This window comes from Pimephales promelas, chromosome 10, assembly GCF_988280905.1.
Source record: "Pimephales promelas chromosome 10, fPimPro1.hap1.1, whole genome shotgun sequence".
Taxonomy (NCBI): domain Eukaryota; kingdom Metazoa; phylum Chordata; class Actinopteri; order Cypriniformes; family Leuciscidae; genus Pimephales; species Pimephales promelas.
The window spans coordinates 16,919,535-16,927,182 of NC_142778.1; the positions used below are offsets into that span (position 1 = coordinate 16,919,535).

The 7,648-nt window shown below is 43.4% G+C and overlaps 1 long non-coding RNA gene across 1 annotated transcript; it reads left to right on the forward strand.

Moving 5' to 3' along the window:
- The first annotated feature begins 4,012 nt into the window (after positions 1-4,012).
- On the forward strand, positions 4,013-6,874 carry LOC120474850 (uncharacterized). The gene is made up of 3 exons (XR_005621848.2): positions 4,013-5,030; positions 5,338-5,468; positions 5,884-6,874. It is a non-coding gene; the product is annotated as an uncharacterized LOC120474850 (long non-coding RNA).
- The last annotated feature ends 774 nt before the right edge of the window (positions 6,875-7,648 follow it).

The following is a 7,648-nucleotide window of genomic DNA, read 5'->3' on the forward strand; positions in this document are numbered from 1 at the left end:
TCTAATTCACAACGCATGCTTAAGTTTACATTGAAGTGTGCAAAACTTTGTCCAAAATAATACTGATAACACTATAAGGCGAGGCACGGTGACGGCAGGCAAAAACATAGTTTTTTTTTTTTTTTTTTTACTGGTCAATTTTGAGATTTTAGGGTTTTTATTTTCGGGTCCTTTCAGAATTGTGGTAAAAAAAAAAAAAAATCCGAAATATACATTTAGGACTTTAATTTACTACACTTCCGTCTGTTTGCGTCTGTAGAAATCTCCACTTCAGTAGATCTAGTTATTTTATGAAGACATTTACAGAGGGATTTGTAAATATATTATTTGTAGCCTGATGTGTATAACATTTTATTCCAAAAAAACATGGCGAAAATCATTATATTCTGATTTACAGGATAACAAAAGTAGATATCCATAAATCCCTCTGTAATTTTTCCCCATCTACTGTAATATGTGAACACAATGAAAAAAAAAAATTTTTAACCTGGCTTTATCCAATACTCAGATTTCTTTTTTTTAAATATATGCAAATTGGCACATATTAAATTATATATTGCCTAATTTGCATATTTAAACATACATTTAAAGAAAACTTGTGATACATTTTCTTTTTATCACCTTAAGTAAGTAAGTAATCAACTGGAAAAGTTTCATGGTGATATCTGCTAGTTAAAATTTGTACCCTATTCATCCGTAGTGTCTCTATAAAGTCTCTATAAAGGCTTAACTATAAAGTTGAACAGCGAATTACTGTAACGTTACATGTCATATTTATATATGCATAACGTTACTCCGTGAAGTTTGACAAGTGTGCATTCTTACACAGCAGCAGGGACATTATTCACTAACGTTACAGTCAAGGGCGTAGGAATGTCTTTGACATTGGGGGGGACATATTGGCCACTATGAATCAACGTCTATCCCACCAACATACAGTTTGGTGATGTGGTACTTGCAGTGGTGGTCTGATTTGGGGCCCCCTCCCACTACGCGAAGTCACCAGTGCTTGACGATTATTGACACAAATGTCACGCAATAATGATACATTATAAATGAATACAGTGTTAATACAAAATAAATGCTTAATAAAAAAATATGCCTACTTAAATAAAAAAGTTTTAACTTTTACTTTACTCTTTTAGTAACTCTTTGAAACTTCTTAAAACAAACCGTCTCAAAATATATGAAAATAAATTATTTGCTAAAATAATGACAAAACTGAGAAATCAGACACAAAATAAGAGCAAGGGTTCAATAATGACAATTATTGTTGAAAACTGCAAAAAAATATTATTATTTCTCAACTGTCTCAATACAGTGTAACTGTGCTCAAAATATTTATTATTATTATTATAACAGACTTTTTTGGATTGTAAATGACATAATCCAACAAAGTCTATAATGCCGGTATGATGTACTAGCGCTCGTTGTATGTGTCACGGATCCATCTGCGTCAGCACCAGATACCTTCACTCCGCCTACTCGTTCCTGTTCCCCTGACTACTAATCATCACCACCTGCCGTCACCACCTGCCATCACTTATCCGGACTATCATCCACTCCATATATACTCACCTCATTCAGTCACTCACTGTCTGGTCTCGTCTTTACCACGACTACAGACTCCCTATCGCTATCTCACGTTCCTGCTACTACTTACCTGCATTGATTCTCCAGCCCGTCAGCCTCCCGTCTGTTCCCGTCCTAGGTCCCCGTCTGCTGCCAGTCCACTCCACTCTCCAGCTCCGATCCTCTCTCCGCTGCTCCAGCCAGCTCTCCGACCTCCCGCTCCTATTCAGATAAGAAAACCATCATCAGACTGTTTATAGCCATCTCCAACTTCAACTACCACGCTACTTACCATTCTGTGCCTTATATTCAATAAACTCTGTTCATACTCACCAGTCTGTGCCCTTCTGTTCTGTGACAGAAGACCAGACCAACCAAACATGCTACAACCTACGCCCACTACCACCACGGCCACGAGTTCCCAGCCTACATCACCCCTTCCCCGGACCAGTGCATCCGTGCTCGCTACTTCCACCGTAGCCTTTTCCTCTGCCTCTGCCTCTGTATGTCCCATGGCCCAACCAGCGCCCTTCTCTGGCGAGGAGGAGGAGTGCAGCGGCTTCCTTCTGCAGTGCGAGCTCTACATGCAAATGATTCCATCCTCGTTCCCCACTGAACAATCGAAGGTAGCCTTTTTCATTTCCCTTCTCCGTTGTCGGGCTCTACAATGGGCTCATGCCCTATGGAAAGATCGTGGGCCCGTCACCAGAACCTTCGCCACATTCTCCAGTCATTTCCTGGAAGTGTTCTCACAATCTGTGCACTCGATCTCGGTGCAAGATCAGCTGTTTCGTTTGAAGCAAGGGAGATCCTCAGTTGCCTCATATGCTCTGCAGTTCCGGACCCTCGCCGCCACACTGGGATGGAATGAGTCTGCCCTCATCACCGCATATCGCCACGGTCTGAACCCCGACATTCGCCTTCAGTTAGCCATCTACGATGACACAGTGGGTATCGAGAGCATCATACAGCGATCCATCCGCATAGATCAACGCCGCACTGCTTGCCAGCTAGATAGCCCTGCACCTCCGCCTCCTCGCCCATCTGTCGCTTACAGTCCTCCAGCACCAGAGCCGATGGAGATAGGGTCTGCCCGCCTACCGATCTCCGAGCGAAACCGCCGCATAACCAATGGGTTATGTTTGTATTGCGGGGCTGCTGGACATATGCTATCCACCTGTCCCATTCGTCCACCTCGACCCGCAGTGAGTACTGTTCAGTTACCCCTATCCATATCGAATATGAAGTATACATCTGCTACTCTCACTTATATGAACCGTTCCCTTCCAGTTCAAGCGCTAATTGACTCAGGATCCGCCGGTAACTTCATCTCACTCACCACTCTCCATCGGCTCCAAACCAGGCAACGTACCATCCCTCACACCCTTCACGTTCAGTCAATCGTTGGAAAACCTCTTGGCCGGGGCCGGATTGGACACCGCAGCCCAGATCTAGGGTTAGAGATCGGCTGGCTTCACAAGGAGGCTATTTCATTCCTGGTGCTGGAGGGCTCGATGGCCGAGATCATCCTGGGACGCCCTTGGTTAGAACTCCACTCACCGCATATCCAATGGTCCACCGGAGAGGTCTTACAGTGGGGTGAAGAATGCCACCATCGTTGTCTGCCTACCATTCCCAAACCAACTAACCGCCCATCCGCTCCGGTCCAGAAAATCTCTCTGTCCGCCACCTCCGTGGAGAGTCCCCCTACCGAGTTTCTCCCGGAAATTCCTCTTCCTTACCGGGCGTTCCAGGATGTCTTTGATAAACAGCTGGCAACCACCTTACCACCACACCGGCCATGGGACTGTGCGATCGACCTGCTGCCTGGGGCGGTACTACCGCGAGGTAAGATCTATCCTCTGTCCATCCCGGAGCAGAAGGCCATGGAGGAGTACATCCAGGAAGCCCTGAGCCAAGGATGTATTCGACCATCCACGTCCCCTGCCGCCTCAAGTTTCTTCTTCGTGGGCAAGAAGGACGGAGGCTTGCGCCCCTGCAACGATTATCGAGTTCTCAATCAATCCACCATCAAGTACCGCTATCCTCTTCCTCTGGTCCCCGCAGCTCTAGAACGACTCCGTGGGGCTAACGTCTACTCCAAGCTCGACCTCCGGAGTGCCTACAACCTCATCCGCATCCGTGAAGGAGACGAATGGAAGACCGCTTTCATTACCCCTGCGGGGCACTACGAGTACCTCGTCATGCCCTTCGGATTGTCCAACACACCCGCCGTGTTCCAGGGGTTTATGAACGAGATATTTAGAGACTTACTACACCAATTTGTCATAATCTACATCGATGATATCCTCATATACTCTCCAGATCTCCTACGCCTGTCCCTCATGGACTCAGTACATACCTCCCCGGGCTCTGGACACCCAGGCAGCCAACCCCTTGCCTGGCACGGGATCACCAGTGATCCCAACTTGTATTGTTTACATTGATCGCGTGTTTACAATATCTATTTTTCAAGTTATAAGGTTAACCAATACATTGTTGGAAAGCTACGACATTGTATATTCATTTCGATATAAGCATTATACAATCAAGATAACTTTGCTGCCGTTTTTTGTTATTCTGTATCAACTTTAACAACGTGATACAACTATGAAGGGGGGTGGGGGGGCTTACCTTTTTATGTTGTGTAAATGTAATGCTTGGCACAATAATGATGACATCGGTCTTTTTACCATGTGAAGAGTCCAGTATATGATGTCCATGGGAAAAAAATTGTCCAAAAACATGCAAACTGTTAAAAATATCCATATTACTTCTATTGTTTACATCCTGACATTTGCTAATCACATGGGGCGTTGTCCTGTTTATTCGACGAACTCTCCACATCTAGCGCATTATTCAACGAAAACAACATATCAGTGTTTTTAGTAAAGTGTCTGGAAATGAATGAGATCGGTCCAGAAGATGTCCGATGAAAACTGGCCATGTAATTATAGAAAGTATTGAAGGATGTCAGGCGCTTTTGCTGACGTGTGATCATGTATAATGCTAATATGTGTGGTAAAAAAATAAACCAATAGCAATGGGAAACTTTTCTGTTGTCACCCATGTGAAGCCTATGGCATAACGAATACGCCCATGTGCGGATTTACATAATCTCGCGTTTATAACAGTGTTCCTTTGTGCGCGCAACCATTTGCATCATGGAAATTTACGCACACGTGCTGCGCGTGACACAGAGGTTGCCATGGCGATCAGAGGCTCTGCTATGCGATATGCTGCAGCTAGGCTACACCTGCTCGCTGTGTTTGCATTCGCCTGCTGGAATGGGTTGGGTTTACGTCTGGGACAGAAGTTACTTCTCCTACTGCTGCATTGGAATAATTTCTGCGAAGCTGGGATGAAGAAAACGTGTATTTTTCAGAAGAGAGTTCTGTATCCAGCGTCTCTGAAGAAGAGGATATGTTTTTGGCAGGTCTCGATCCAGTTTTAGATCGGTAAGTTTCTAAACATTTTTAGTGAGTTTGTTACATTGCTTTTTAGTTTTGATTTTCTGCACTAGTATTGGGGCTTATAAGTACATTGAAATGCAGTGCAATTCCATTGTTATTCAAGCGCTGAATTAGAAGTGTAACGTTACAACATTGAACATTATTTATGTAACTTTAGCTATATGCTATTGTTTTGTATGTAGAACGCAAGACGAAGTTCAAACAAAACTTTTCAGAGAACAAAATGTAATTTATATGTAAGATAATCAGTTGTGTTAGGCGTGTTTCTAATCCATGTTGTGTAATTCAACAGTGACGATGATGATGAGAGTACCAGACAGAGGCCTCTCTGGACAACAGACAAACAAAGTGTCCATGTGTTGCTGCAACATCTACAGCTGTCTCTGGGAGTTCAAGAGGAAAGAGACAGCCCAGAACTTTGTGGTAAGTAAATAATGTGAAGCAAGTAATGTTTAGTGAGGAAAAAATAGCATTTTAGGGCATTATTGTCTGATTACAGTCTGCACTATAAGCTGGTGTAAATGTGCAATCAGGGCAACAAAAGAGTGGCTATAGAGGTGAGTAGCTGTATGTGAATGATAATTTTAATATAAAATCTGTAGTGTAAATGTGCCATCAGTGCAACAATAGAGTTGCTATGGAGGTGAATTGCTGTATGTGAATGATCCTCACAGATTTTATATTCAAAGCCGGTAGTGCAAATATAGCAATCAGGGCAACAATAGTGGGTGTAGAGGTAGATTGCTGTATGTGAATGGTCATTTGATTTTGAAAATAAATGTGTATTTATAAAAATGTTAAGAAATCTAAATTTCTTTTCCTGTTTGTTGGTCAACAGTGATGGCACTTCAGCACCAATATTCTGCAACAGGATTTGACAAAGGCTAAAAACCAGAAGCCAATGTCTCAAAAGGCATTCTGGGAGACTGATTTTGGAGCTGGCTGGACATCCCAACAAAAGCAAGGTGCCTGACCCTCCTCCTCGTCGATCTTGTGAGTGTCACAGTCCTGTGCACATCAACTTTTTCTGCTCACTTTTTGAGAAATGTTTATTACTGTCTTGATTGCTAATAACAAAGAGAAACTTTTGTTTGTAGATGTATACAAATATATAAATAAAAACTTTTTATTTGCTAAATAATGTGTCGTTCTTAACCATTAAATGAATGGTAGTGAACAAAGACTTTGTTAAACTTTTTACAAGTAAGTTGCCAAGTGTCACTTTGGGGTCCTTTTGGGGCCCTTTCCAAAAATGCAAACACACACATTTTTATAAACATTTAGGAGGTAAAAAATATACCAGAGAAAGTATATATATTGTGCTTTGTCATATTGTAATAAGAAAACACATTGAAATGATCAAACAAACTTGTTATAGCTCATGGTAAAAGGTGGTTACCAAGTGTCCCTTTGGAGACTCCAAGTGGCCTTTTTGGGTAGGTGCCTAGACATGCGCTGAAATAAATCTTTGTAAAAAATTCATTTTTGCTTGTATAAACTTCAAATTTGAAACATACATTGTTAAGACCTATGGCTTTAGTTTGCTTGTGTTTCCAGGCCCATATATATTTGCCTTTAGCGTTTTTCTTTTTCATAAAAAATTAATATACAAAAAAAAAATTCTCGTCCATTGTTTTTGAGCTTATTTATCTCTCTGTTAGTAATTGCTCAGAACAATTTTAAGTCTTTCATAATAAACTGTCAAGTGTCAGCTTTTAAATGATACCTTGGTTTTGTGTGTGGTCACAAGGACTCATTAGCAACAACCATTTTATTATGGGTATGTCAGTTTGCACTCCATTGCCAAAAAGGGGGGTGCCAGTTAAGGGGTTAAATGGTTTTATATAGCATTTATATAGCGCCTTCATAGACCTAATGGCCACCAAAGCGCTTTACATTTGCCTCACATTCACCCATTCATACACTCATTCACACACCGACGGCGGTGTCAGCCATGCAAGGCGCCAGCCAGCTCGTCGGGAGCATCTGGGGTTAGGTGTCTTGCTCATGGACACTTCGACACTTGGTCAGGTGGAACCGAGGATTGAACCACCAACCTTTCGGTTCGTAGACAACCCACATGAACCACTGAGCCACTGCCGCCCCAATTAACTCTCTCGCTCGTCCAACAACGTTATTGGTGGCCGGGTATGGCCCAGGATGTCTCCCGATACGTCAGGGGATGCTCAGTCTGTGCCATGGCCAAGGTTCCCCGTCATCTTCCCGAAGGCAAACTCATTCCCCTACCAATTCCCACTCGACCCTGGTCCCATCTGGGTGTCGACTTTGTCACCGACCTTCCCCGTTCCAACAATCACACCTGCATTCTTGTGGTAGTCGACCGCTTCTCCAAGGCATGCAAACTGATTCCTCTCCCCGGGCTCCCTACAGCCTTTGAGACCGCCGAAGCCCTATTCCACTACGTCTTCAGGAACTTTGGAATCCCCGAGGACGTCGTGTCTGACAGAGGTCCACAATTTATCTCCCGAGTGTGGAAGGCCTTCTTCAATCTCCTGGGCGTTTCCGTCAGCCTTACGTCGGGGTACCACCCCCAGTCCAACGGCCAGACTGAGCGGAAGATCCAGGAAATCGGGAGATATCTA